Raw genomic sequence first — 14645 nt, 5'->3', positions numbered from 1 at the left:
TTGTGCGCTGTTTACATTGCATGTAAGTGTGTGTCAGCATCTACATCAAAATGGATAATGGAATAATGAATGACATGATTTATAGACAGCGGATGGGTTTCAGATTTGCCCGCCTCTAAATGACATGTAAAACCAAAACGATGTTGGTCCTTTTATGTGTCGATCAGATGGTGTACTATGCCCATAGTAAAAAGTCTGGCAGAGACAAATGGACGAATTCAAATAATAGTGTCGTGTTATTGGGCATAGATTCAAGCGACACATTGTAGAGCAACTGAACAGCATTTATTCATGCGTCATTTTCCAACTCACATTCGTTCACATCCCTCTGAGCACCTAGTAGTTCCGGTACTTCCTGTTAGACGCTTCATAATAAAACCCCCCTTTCATAATAAAACCCATTACACCACATCCCCCTTTCTAGGAGATGAATGCAGACTTAAATGAACATTTACTGCATGAACGAAAACATTTTCTTTTCTTTTCTTTTTACAACTTATAGAACACATTCTCTTTTTTATTTTTATTTTTTTCCCGTACTCTTTTGTATTCACAAGTCCAGTCTTTGAGGTTTTATAACACTTCTACCAGACCTGGTTCTGACAGGACCTGGGGAAGCTGCCTTTGGAGTCTTAACTGCAGACTCTGAGTAGTTTGGTGTGAGCCTGGCGCCCTCTGTTGGACAGACTGGTGTACTTGGAATTTGAACCTTTGGTGTGATTTCAGGCAATGGCAATAGATGATGTCTATTTCTCCTGATGACTCCTGAAGGGCTTTCCACGATGTATGAGCGGGGTGTAGAATGAGGTGAGATAACAGTCCCTTCACTCTTGGTGTCTGTGATCCACACCGGTTGTCCTGGTGAAAGCTGAGGAAGATCTCTCACACGATGTCTTTTGTTAAACACTAAACTGTCCATTAGTCTCCTTTCTCTCTCTCTCTTCACCACTGTAGCCTCATTCGGCAGGCTGGGAATGAGCAACGAGGGAAGCTGAGGAACTGGCGTACGAAGTATCCGTCCCATTAGTAGTTGCGCTGGGCTGTATCCATTAGCCAATGGGGTCGCTCTGTAGGCTAAAAGTGCAAGATATGGGTCTTTTGCTTTCTTTAGTAGTCTTTTCACAGTCTGGACGTGACGCTCAGCCTCACCATTGCTTTGAGAAAATTTTGGACTGCTGGTTACATGTCTGAAACCGTATTCTGCTGCAAAGTCTTTGAACAACTGGCTTGAAAACTGAGGTCCATTGTCACTGTAGAAAAGCTCTGGAATGCCATGTCTGGAAAAGATTAACTTTAGGTGTACTATAACGTCTTCTGATCTCGTGGGCGTCAGTTTTGCTAACTCCACAAATCTGGAATAGTAGTCCACCACCAGAACATAGTTACTGTTGTTAAGAGTAAAAAGATCAGCTCCAACTTTTTGCCATGGTCTTTCCGGGAGCACACTGGGCATTAATGGCTCCACTGAATTGGCTCGTTCCTTAATGCATGTGGTGCAGTTTTTTACAAGCTCGTTGATTTGGCCACTCAGACCAGGCCACCACACTGTCTCTCTAGCTCTCTCTCTGCACCTGGACATTCCCTGATGTCCCTCATGTAGGGCTTTAAGAACAGAGTTGCGCATAGTGGTAGGAATCACGAGTCTGGTGCCTTTCAGTAACAATTCATCACATACAGTTAGAGTGTCTCTGTGTGGCCAATATGCTTTGATTGGACCCGTGAGATGGCTGTAATCTGGCCAGCCTCTCTGACACAAAGACATGACCTCAAAACACGTTTTATCTGCCTTTAATTGTTCTTTCAGTTATGTGATGTATGTTGAGCTAGCAGGTAGGCTTCTGATTATTTCATCAACGTAGATGTTTGTGTCAGCCATTAGATCTGCTGCAGCTTTAGGATCTGAATCTTGTTCGACAGGTGCGCGTGAAAGGGTGTCCGCTGTGAATAGTGCTTTGCCTGGAGTGTGTGAAATGGAGTAACTGTACCTCATGAGCCTAAGTCGGAACCGCTGGATTCTGGGTGGAAGCTTGGTTAGGGCTTGTAGTCTCAGCAGACTGACAAGTGGCTTGTGGTCAGTTTATAAGGAGAAGTGTCTCCCGATGAGGAAGTCTTTAAATCTTTCACATCCCCACGTTAGTCCAAGCGCCTCCTTCTCCACCTGTGCATACCTCTGCTCTGTCTCAGTTAAGGAGCGTGAGGCGTATGCTACCGGTCTCCACTGCTCACCTTCTTTTTGAAATAGGACTGCTCCGAGTCCATAGGATGAGGCATCAGCGGACAGCTTAAGATCTTTGTTTGGATCATAGAGTGTGAGAACAGGAGTTGATGTCAGTTCACTTTTCAGCTGATCAAATCCTTTTTGTTGTGCATAGCCCCAAACCCACTGGTTTTTCTTTGAAAGCAGATCTCTTAGGGGCTTATCTTTTTCAGCCAGTCCTGGAATAAATTTACCTAACTGGTTGACCATCCCAAGAAAGCTGCGCACTTCGCTGACATTTGACGGCTCTTTCATCGCTTTGACTGCTCTGATTTTGTCCGGGTCGGGTTGGACTCCCTTCGCGAACAAAATGTGTCCAAGGAACTTTACCTCATGTTTGCTTAAGTCACATTTCTCCATATTTAGTGTGACACCAGCCTCCTGCAGTTTGTGAAGCACTGTGTGAAGTCTGACATTATGTTCCTGCTGGTCCTTTCCCCAAATGAGTATGTCATCCATGTGACAAACCACGCCTGATAGCCCACTGAGAATCACTGACATTCTCCGTTGAAAATGTTCTGGGGCTGAGGCTATTCCAAAAGGAAGTCTGTTAAAATGGTAGCGTCCGAAAGGGGTAATGAATGTTGTATAGTGTGCTGACTCAGGTGACAATGGGACCTGCCAAAACCCTCTGTTGGCATCTAACTTACTGAAGACAATTGCTCCAGCCAGGGATCCAAGTGTCTGTTCCACTGAAGGTAAGATGTACTTCTCTCTGCACACTGCATCATTGAGGTGAGTGAGGTCCACACAAATGCGCACTGAGTCATTTTTGGTTGGCACTGGGACCATACCTGAGCACCATTCAGTTGGCTCTTCAACTCTGTTGATTACTCCCATGGACTCCATTTTTTCCAGTTCCTGTTTCACTTTTCCCAACAAAGGAATGGGGACACGTCTTGGTGTGGCCAGAGAAAAAGGAACAGCGTCAGGTTTCAGCTTAATAGTATAAGGTTGCTGCATTAACCCCAAACCCTGACACAGATTTGGATATTTCTCATTTAACACCTCCGTGTCTATGCTATCTGCTCTAGACACAAGGTTTAGCTTGACACTTGCTGGCCTGCTCAACAGTGCTATGTGCAAATCTTTGATGATAATATATACGTTTTCTTCAATTTCTTCTTCACCTTTGCACAATGTTTCTCTGCACATACCCAACACATTGAGAGGAGTGCCCCCAGGTCCAAACAATGGTATGTCTGCTTTGCATAACTCTGACACATTTTGGTTTATACTGTAGTACATCTGGGCTGGGATAACTGAAACATCCGCTCCAGTGTCTATCTTAAATCTGACTTTGTGGTTTCTGATGGTAAGATCTGCATACCAAGGATCTAAACCTGCATCCACAGAACCAAGGAACATGGGTGTGTCATTATATTTCTCTTTTTCTATCTCATGCACGGATTTAACAGACTTACACACCTTACTGTAATGTCCTCTTTTACCACAAGTATGACAGGTCACATCTTTTGCTGGACATTGAACTTTAGCATGTGCAGGTGTTTTCCCACATCTATAGCAGGATCTCTCATTTGGTGTTTTGGACTTTGCTGTGTACTTTGGCTGAGTTGGGGACTTGTGTTTTGGATACTGTTGTTTTGGATGCTGTTGTTTTCTATATTTCACTGACACAGCATCTATTTCCGTGTTGTTCTCTCCTCTAATGTCTGTTTGTTGTCTTTTTATCACTTCTGACTGCCGGGCTTGATTTACTGCCTTCTCCAGCGTCAAATCCTTGTCCATTTGTAATCTCTCAGCTAAGCTAGTGTCTCTGAGTCCCACAACGAGGCGATCTCTTATTAACTCATCGTGTAGTGCACCGTAGTTGCAGTTTTCCGCCAAAGCATAAAGCGCGGTGACAAACGAGTCAACAGTCTCATTAGCTAGCTGCACTCTTTGATTAAACCGGGCTCTTTCGTAGATAATGTTTTTCCTGGGCACAAAATATACGTCCAAAGTATCTCTTACCGCTTGATACTGTTGTCTCTGCACGTCCGATAAAGCTTGACCTCGTAGAATATCGTCCGCTTCATCCCCCATACAGTAGATGAGCGTGTTTACCTGGTTAGCCTCGGAGCTAAGATGCAGATTGCTGGCTAGACGGAATCTTTCGAATCTCCGTATCCACTTTTCCCATTGCTGAGGCTTAGAAAAATCAAACGCTTCGGGAGGCTGAATGGTGAATGTGGTGTTCGGGGCTGGATTTGCGTTAGCATTGTTGCCTCCGTTTACCTGTAGCTGTAGCAGATCTTATATAATTTCTGAGGGAAACAGGACTCAAGATTCATTACATCAAGATAACTGCCATAAAATGTGAAAGATGCGTGTCAGAAGGCTTTTTAATGATTCCGTGAGTGTGTATTGAGGAAATAACGTACTGTGAGATGTGTCTAGTGGTGAAGACACTGATGAGCCAGTGCATGTCTTTAATCTTAAAGGGCAGAAGCACCAGATGGGTGGAGTTGTCCAAATCTACAGCGCTCTCGGGATACAGAATCCGGTGAGTGGTCTTAGATCCCACATCTTTCTCAAAACCTTTTGTCGGAGCCTTATTTATCCTTAGGTAAGAGAATGAATAAGCCTTTTTCACAGTCAACTTTGGTTGTATGCACCGTCGAGGCTTCAAAATAGAAAATAGCATACCTTATGACAAAGTCATGGCTGTCTATTAGTTGACCATAGTGGGATCTCAGGAGGTTCCCAGAGTTCCCCACCACCGCACAGGTTCTGCAGCGATCTGGACCAGCGTCTGAGTAGTGTTCTTCATCGGGGAAGAGAGAAAACAATGTGTCCACCACATCTGTGTAGTTAGCTTTAGAGGATTCATACTGTAGACCCTATACGAATGTTAAAATATATATATTTTTATTGTTGCATATGTTCCTTGAAGTTCAATTATAATATCAAATAAGTTTTTTGCACAAAAAAAATGCAAAAAATATGAAGACAAATAATTATTTACAGCCTTCTTTCTGATCCTCTGTCTGAAATCATAATGTTTTTAAGGGGCTCCTTTAAGGCCCCCGCTGGTTGAATATCTGATGCATATGGCACACTTAAAGGGGCTATATGCAACTTTTTCCCCAAAATAAACGTAACAATAGCCTTTTTATTTTACCATTTATGACTCAAACATCTCCTGATGAGCATACTGACACCTTGTCCGCTCACAGTGGGTGCACCTATAAGCCTGTATCCTATTTTTCCTATTTTCTGGCGGGTCGTCTTTTCCCGCGCTGTCTGCGGATGTGACGTCACCACCGCTGCGAGAGCGAGCAGAAAATGAGAGCAGTTCTGTTTTTTGGCCACAGGTGTCAGTTGCGAGTTTAAATTTCAGAAAAACGCATATAGCCCCTTTAACGGGAAACACTTTAGGATTTTCAGTCAACATCTAATTGGCTGAATTCTAAAGGATTTCCAGGAGACGTGCGTGTTGCGTTTTTTAACAGTCCACCTGGAAACAAAGCCGTAACGCCAAACCCCCTCATGGAAGTGAACACTTATCAGGATCAACTGAATGATGGATTAAGTATATGAAGGGTGTGCCGATTGTCTGAAGCCCTTATAGAATCACACCAATTCATTGGCAGATGTCGCAGGCGCCACCCCGATGCTCTTACGTCGTCATATTATACTGGCGCACGCTTCTCAGATTTCTCTGCCGAAAAGGGAGGCCTGTCGGCAGCACGAGCAGCTTGGCAGCGAACAGAGCATCTCGTTCCCTATTCAGAGAACATAGGTTACACCAGTAACCTGAGACATTCTCTTTCTTAGGTTCATTCAACGCTGCGTAGCTATGACGCAATGGGAACAATATACCACACACGCCAAGCTAAGCGCTGCCATATCTGGCTCAAAGAATACCAGATAATATGCATGGCCGGATCAAGCAGATAGAACATGCGAACCCGGAGCCATGTCGAGATCCAAACTATAGAATATGACAAAAGTGTGCGGGGAGGACCAACCTGCCGCTACACAAATGTCCTCCAGAAGAGCCCCTCTAAAATGGTAAATGGACTGCATTTATATAGCGCTTTTAACAGACCCATGGCCATCCAAAGCGCTTTACATCTTGCCTCACATTCACCCATTCATACACCGATGGCGGTGTCAGCCATGCAAGGCGCCATCCAGCTCGTCGGGAGCAGCTGGGTTTAGGTGTCTTGCTCATGGACACCTCGACACTTGGTCAGGTGGAACCGGGGATTGAACCACCAACCTTCCGGTTTGTAGACAACCTACATGAACCACTGAGCCACTGGCACCCTAAAAAAAAAAAAAAACAAGGCACTTGAGAGGAAGCCACACTTCTGGTAGGATGTGCCCGAATGCTAAGAGGTGAAGGTAGACCACGCACCTCATATTCCAGCTAAATAGCCTCTGTCACCCAATGGGAAATCATCTGTTTTGATGCGGCAAGTCCGCGGCGGCCGGCACCAAAACATACCAAGAGCTGGTTTGATTTTCTCCAAACACCAGACCGATCTACATAAAACTTCAACGCTAGGACAGGGCAGAGCAAATTAAGCTTTTCATCCTCTTCTGAGGCAAAAGGAGGAGGGTGGAAAGAGTGAAGGGTGACGATAACTTGAGAACGAAACGATGTGGACAGAACTTTGGGCACATACACTGGCCTGGGTCTTAGGGTTACCTTGACTTGACCAGGAGCGAAATCCATACATGCCTCGTTAACAGAGAGAGTTTGTAGGTCGCCCACTCGCTTCAAAGAGGTTAAGGCTAACAAAAGGGCAACCTTGACAGTCAGAATCTGCTCTGGAGCTGACTCCAAGGGTTCAAAGGGAGCCTTCGTTAACCCCTCCAAGACAACTGAAAGGTTGAATACCAGGGGAGCATCTGGTCTCAGGCGCTTAACCCCTCGCATAGTCCAGGAGTCCAGAAGAAGAATCATCTCCGAGAACCAGGTCTGGGACGGCCAGAATGGGGCTACAAGTAGGAGACTGACTCCGCTCTCCCTCACCCTGCACAGAACCGCCGGAATCAGTTTGATGGGCGGGAATGCATAGAGCTTTAGTCTGAGCCACGGATGCGCGAACGCATCTATCCCCAACGGTGCCGGAGACCTTAGAGAGAACCAGAGCTGGCACTGTGATGACTCTTTCGAGGCAAAGAGGTCCACCTCCGCTCTGCCAAACACTGCCAAACACACGCTCTGCGTGACAACTTCAGTAGGTGAAGAGCCGATCCCTGTTGATTGGGCGCCTAAGAGCACCAGAGGAAGGGCCTCATATGAAGCAGCCCCAGGGGAAGCTGTGGCCATGAGACCCAGGAGCCTGCGACAAGTACCCAAAGAAACATGATACCCGAGCCTGAAGCGGGCCAAACATGAAACGAGACTGGAAATCTGGGCTGGAGCCAGACGGGCCTGCATCAGAACGGAATCCAGACGAACTCCTAAGAAGGTGGTCTGCTGAGCTGGGGTGAGAACACTCTTGTTGGTGTTCACTCTCAAGCCAAGAGACTGAATGTGCTGAAGAGCAATGTCTCTGCGACAAGTCACCAACTCCCTGGAGTGGGCCAGGATGAGCCAATTGTCCAGGTAATTGAGTATACGGATGCCCTGGAGCCTCAATGGGGCCAGAGCAGCATCCATACACTTTGTGAAAGTCCTCGGCACCAGGGCGAGGCCGAAGGGAAGGACTTTGTATTGATAAGCCCTTCCCCCGAAGGCGAATCTGAGGAACTTCCTGTGTCATCGGACGTCCTGAATATGGAAGTAGGCATCTTTCAGGTCTATCATAACGAACCAGTCCCCCGCACGTATCTGAGATAAAATAGCCTTCAGCATTAACATCTTGAACTTCTTTTTGAAAAGGGCAAAGTTCAGACAGCGAAGGTCTAGAATGAGTCGCAGTCCACCGTAGTGTGTAACCGGACTGAACTGTGCAGAGGATCCAAGGGGATACCCCTGGCAGACGTTTCCAACCGTGAGAGAAATGTGACAAAGGAAGTGAAGTGCTGAGTGTTGAGCTGATCCTTGAGGGGAGGCGTGGTCAACCGCGAAGGAGAGCGCTTGGCGTCCTAATGTGGCGTGGGAGATGTCACGGTCTGAGTGGAAAAAGTAGGTCCTACTCGGACGTGTCTCTGTCTAAGCTAGCGGCGGATAGTAAGCCAATCGGACATGAAGGCAGAAAGCAAGATGCGTCTCCTTCCTTCAGCACCACTGCACTTCGAAACGCGCTGGGTGGCGAAAGTGACGGCTGGATAAGGAGAGCTGGCGAGAGGTGGGCAGAAACGTTTGTGCGGCCTGACCCAACCTCGAACGTAAGGCGGGGCTCTCCTTTTTCTGACCTGAGGGTCAGGAGCGACTTGAAGGAACTGAAGCAGAGGGTTTGCTGGGCTGCTTCGGATCAGTGCGCCTATGGTGAGGAAATGGGCGCAAAGCTTGCGGAAATGGGCGCAAGCTCGTGGTGGGTGGGGGATGACCCTGGTCGCTCATCCTACCAGGGAACTCCTTCCTGTGAAAGGGACGCTCTCTGGACTGAGAGGGGGAGGGGTTGGGGGAGTCCCTAGCCCTCCTAGGCAGTCCAGCAAAGTAGGAAGACAGTCATAGAGCCTTATCACGGATTTCCATGAGATTGAGCCACAGGTGACGCTCCGCCACCACCGCGCCCGCCTTAGAATGTCATATGGCACGAGCAGTGTGTTTAGTGGCTCTTAAGGCCCCTTAAGGCTCTTTGACTGCTTCCGGTGTTAAGCCGACGCCCTCGTCCATTTCCTTTAAAACGTCCGCCTGGTAGGCTTGGAGGATGGCCATAGTGTGGAGGGTCATGCCTGCCTGACCAGCTGCCGAGTAGGACTTCCTGATAAGGGCGGAAGTGGTCCTACATGGTTTATTGGGAAGGAGAGGGCGAGACTTCCACGAAGGAGCCGAAGAAGGAGAGAGGTAAGTGCCTAGTGGGTCTTCAATCGCAGGGATGGCGGAATAGCCCTGCTCCATAGAACCAATGAGGTTGGTGAAGTCAGCGGCTGCCACATTAGTCAAGCGGGCTGAGAAAGGTTGTTTTCAGGATCTGGAGATTTCACTGTGCAGATTGCTGAAAAAGGGCAGCTTTCTCCGCGCTGGCTTAGAATAAGGACCACTCAAAAATGTCTCGTCGAGTCTAGATGATTGTGACTCGCAGGGCTCGTCCGGCAAATCAATAGCGAGCTTTTCAGTAGCGCGCAAAAGCACATCGACAAGCTCGGCGTAGGCCTCCAAAGGCAGCACTTCCTGGCCGCTAGGTGGGAAGGCATCGTCGATTGAAGCAGGCCCGAAGTCTGACGCTGCAGTGAAAATGACATCATCTAGCCCGAAAGAGACCAACTCGCGCACCTCCGGGCTAGGACATAAGTAGTTGTGTGAAAACTCGACCGGCGGAACCCTGTGCACGTGCTTGGGGGAGGGAGGGAGAGAAAGAGCGAGGCCCATCTGTTCGCACTCCACATCCTCGAGCTCTATATCCGAACCCCAGGTCGTGGATCCGAGGGAGGCCTGCACGGCTTCGGGAACACGATGGGGACAAACGGATGACTCCTTCTCAAAAAACGCTAGCCTAGAGCGGAGGGTTTTGAGAAGGAGATTATCGCAGAATTTGCATTTAGAAGAGCCCTGAACCGCCTCGCGTGCGTGTGAAAACCCCAAGCATTTAACACACTTACTGTGAGGGTCGTCATTCGCAATAAAGCGAGTGCATTGCAGCAGGCAGCTACGAAACTCCATGACACTTCACCGCAAGGAGAACAAAGTTCCACTATCCGCAGTCGCTGAAGTGCTGGTGATGAAAGTTGTACAAATTCCAATGTATTTGGGCCAGAAAAAACGAAACCAAAGGGCTAGAAATGGCCGCTTCATGAAGGCAGAGAAATTTGAGAAGCGGATGGCGCGTGCGCCAGTATAATATGACGATGTAAGACAGCGGTGCGGCGCCCGCGCCATCAGCCAATGAATTGCCGTGATTCTATAAGGCCTTCAGACAATCGGCTCACCCAGAGGGCGTTCCCATTGCATCATAGCTACGCAGCGTTGAGTGAACTTATGAAAGAAACAGTATCATTGCCCATGCACTATTGCACGTGAGAAGTGTTTTGAAAACATTTTTCATATAAAACCGTCATTTACAGAAAGCATTATGAGATCATTGCAGTGGCTTTCAGATTCAATGCTTTTGGCTGTTTCTTTGCTAACAAAAAGTTTATTTGCAAACTCTCCATTATACTGTGCCTCGTTTACAAAGCAAAATGCTCTGAACAAACATATAATCTGACCCGGAGCGACATTAAAATAAACCATCCACTTGTTTCCAACACCTGAAGTCTATACAGAGAGGCAAACCTGTTTAAACAGGACGCGTCAAAGCAAACGTTCTTTCACTCTTTCATTTGTCCTGTTGTCGGTAGACTTAAGGTCGTAGAGTGCGTCAGGAACATAGACTGTAAAAAAAAATATGGTAGTGTCCGTGACGTCACCCATAGGATTCCAAAGAGCAGTTTTGAAGCATAAAGTAGCGACGAGCTGGCTGTTGCCATCTTGGCAGCGCGTCACTCCCAGATCCTGAAAATGGGCAAAGAGGCGGGACGTGGGTGGAGCTGAGGTGATGTGATGACTAACAGACAGCAGACAAACGGCAATCCACCTGTCACTCAAAGTGGCCACACCCTTAATTATGCAGAACTTTAAGGCTTTATAAAAAAATTCCCCCCTCACAGTTGTCATGAAGGGCAAAATTAGCTCAAAAGGCTATTAAAATTGCAGGACGTTTTAATGGTACAAAGACATCTTGTATGTTAACAGATCAAGTCACATTTTTCATGTCACGACCCCTTTAAAATAAAATGAAGACAATGATAACATAAATTAAATTTAAATTGGCCTTTAAATTTTTAAATGTCCTTTTACCTTTAAAGCCCAATAGACAGATATTATTGAGCTATTTGATAAATAATCAGAAATGCACTTTTCAGAAAGCTGATAAATTAACTGTTAATTTTAATGACTTCAATATTTTATTGATTAAAATATCTATTATGTGCCATTGTATAAAGGACATACACACACACACACACACACACACACACATACACACACACACACACACACACACACACACACACACACACACACACACACACACACACAAATAACAGACAATTGCTGGTCTGTGCTGCCACTATGTGTTCAACAACCAGAACTTCTTCTTCTGGGAAATCCTTGCACTATGAACTAATGAAAGAGTTGAGATAATTTATTAAGAACATCTCTTAAAATAGGTTAAAGTATAGGTTGAAGTTTGGGTTTTTCTCAGGCCACTAACAGAGCATATGTATATGGTAGGTTACTTACACATAGTCTTTTACTGATTCCAATGACAAAAACTGTAGTTGGTAATGTAATCTAAATCACTCATTTTAGGTAATGTATTCTGACTACTTTTTTGATACCTTTTGACCTGACTCGTTTATCACATTGATTTGAATAGTACTATATTGATATTATTTTTTTTTTAATTTAAATAAAATACAAAGAGAAATATTTATATATTCCATTCTTTATCATCGACAACATGAAGTGCATTAAATATTACATTATGTCAGGGTTTGTGAGTTTAATGAAAAGCTATTAAGTAATTAAATCATAATTAATAAATAATAAATACAACCAATAAATAATTTTTAATTAAAAACAACCAAAATAAAGCATTTAATTTTTTTTTTTTTTTTTTTTTTTAGCTGTTATGTGACCATTAACCAATGTCAGAGAACAGTGAACTTTTTGTTATTATTTGCTTATTAACTTAAAATCTAAGGGCTTACTTCAAGTAAATACATTAGGGCAAAGAGGTTCAGTTGACAATGTTGGGAATCCCTACATTGCATGTAAATATGAAATGACCTGGACATTTTAATGCGTTTGAAAGACAAAAGCCTTCCAGAGACTCACTGAGTGATAATTCAAATAATAATGAATGCGTTTTGTCTGTAAATCCAGTGACGAAATGCTGTAGGTCTCAGTTTTCAGTGATTTCAGGCGTGTGACAATAGTGGCTGGTAAATCCACAAATCGGGAAAACCTTCTAAACGTATTTAAGCAGTAGACTTTTATAGAAGGAAACATTTAAAAATAAAGCAAAGAAGTAGAATAAATGATATGACTAATTTACTGCCATTGTGAGAACATGTAATAGAAAAGTAATTGTAGTCTGATTACAAGTTTTTCAAAATGTAATATAATCTAATTACAATACTTAATTTTTGGAATCTGATTACATATTCCAGATTACATGTAATCAGTTAACCAGCATTGTGTATAGGGCAGTTTTAATTATTTGTTGAAAATTGATGATGGAAATGTAAGATGCAAATAAAAGCTGTTTTAAAAAAGACATTTAATGTCAATAGTTTAAAAAAAAATTCACGGAGTGTCACACCAAGTGTAAATAGCGTGCCTTGTTGGCAAGTGCTATTCGCACTAGCTCCGCCTAACAATGCCTGGTTGGGCCAAACGTGCATATTTCAACGTCTTCAGTGGTTCGAATCCGCCTTTTGGAGAGCTCGCTCTTATCCCTTTTGCCATCACATATCACATCAGAAAAGCATTTACTTTCAATAAAAAATAAGCAAAATGTTCTAAAAGTGGAAATAAAGTGCCTATAACTAAATGTTTAATAATTATTAAAGCATTTATTGGGTATACACTGTTAAAAAAAGTTCCGTTAAAAAACGGAAAAAGTGCTGGTAATTAATTACCAGCACTTTTTCCATTATTGTACGGGCACTTCCGTAAACCTTAAAACGGATATTTCCGTAGATTTACCTGAGTTTTTCTGTACCATTGACGGACACTTCCGTCAAATCTAAAACGGAAAATTCCGTATTTTCCATAAATGTTTTCGTTATTGTACGGACAATTCCGTAAACCCTATAACAGATATTTCCGTAGATTTACCAGACTTTTTCTTTACCATTTACGGACACTTCCATCAAACCGAAAATGTAATATTCCGTATTATTAAAGTACTCAATCCGTTCCATTTACGGACACTTCAGTCATCCTAAAATGTTTAATTCCGTACAGTTCTCTATACCCTTTATCATCAATAAAGCACACATGTAGAATCACAACAATTATTTATTTCCTTTAACAGCTGCCAGTGCTTTAAAGTGATTGCACTTTTTGTGGTGAATGAATTGCAATATTTACATTACAACCATTAAAACATTTAGAACATCACCTTCACATTCAGAGCAATTTTACATACATAAACCAGCTGTTCTCTCAAAGAACTACAGCCATGTCCTTTAACAGGGAGCTGCCAAATCTAGCAACTTTTTAGCACCCACAGGCTGACAGGCATCAATAACAAATGGATTTGTTAAAGACATTGACAATATAAGACAATAAAACTGCCAGCATTGCTGTTGCGGTCTCACCTATCAGTGCAAAATGAGGAGCCCCCTCCAGGAGGATGCAGAAACCTACACCTCCAACTCCACATATCACACTGACAGGCAGAGCTCTGCAATCAGTGTCTGACCTTTCTACAAAAAAATAAATAGAACATTAGAAGTATTACATTATACAACTTTTCTATAAAACATCAGTGCAGCAATAACAACCATGACCTTAGAAGGATGACTCTGTGCAACATGCCATAAAGACATTTCTGCAAAAAATAAAACTTAAAACTTGCACCTCCAACTCCACATTGACAGGCAAAGCTCTACCTGGAATGACAAATATCGCCCACCTTCCCTCCCCCTTAACATGGGGGATTTGAAACTGCAGCATGTGTGTTGTGGGCATCTAGTTAAAACATCTGAACTCACATAATCCTGTAAAAATCTATATTTCTACTCCCAAGCCCCATGTTTTTGGATGTGTGTGTTTGTGTGTGTGTGTGTGTGTGTGTGTGTGTGTGTGTGTGTGTGTGTGTGTGTGTGTGTGTGTGTACATTCAGTCCAAAAAGGTATTTTCTGAGCTTTGAGAACAGCTCAAATGGCCCACTCAGATTCCTTCTGCTTGCATTCAAATTCCTTCAGCTGAGAAACCAGCTTGCACACCTGGGGAGGAATGAAGTGCCGTTTCTTCCCCTTCTTCTCTGCCTTGGAGCCTTGCTCAGGATTGATCCCAAAGAAAACTCTGAGAAAAAAATTATAATAATAGTGAGATGCAGACAAAGTTTGCACGTGTAGTGTGGCTTGACAGGAGTGGAGCAGTTCAATAAAATCATACATTTGTTTTCTTCAATATGCCCCTATGTGTGAACCTCTCTATCATTCTAGTTCACCATCTGTCTAGTACCCAATGTTGTTGTGGTGATGGTGCCAGTGGCTAAGCTTATCTCTTCCTTTGTCTTTTCAAGACACATGCATTCACACTGCG

The sequence above is a fragment of the Gobio gobio genome, assembly GCF_949357685.1.
Source record: "Gobio gobio genome assembly, chromosome: 11".
In the NCBI taxonomy this organism is placed as follows: domain Eukaryota; kingdom Metazoa; phylum Chordata; class Actinopteri; order Cypriniformes; family Gobionidae; genus Gobio; species Gobio gobio.
This window is presented reverse-complemented; position numbering follows the sequence as displayed.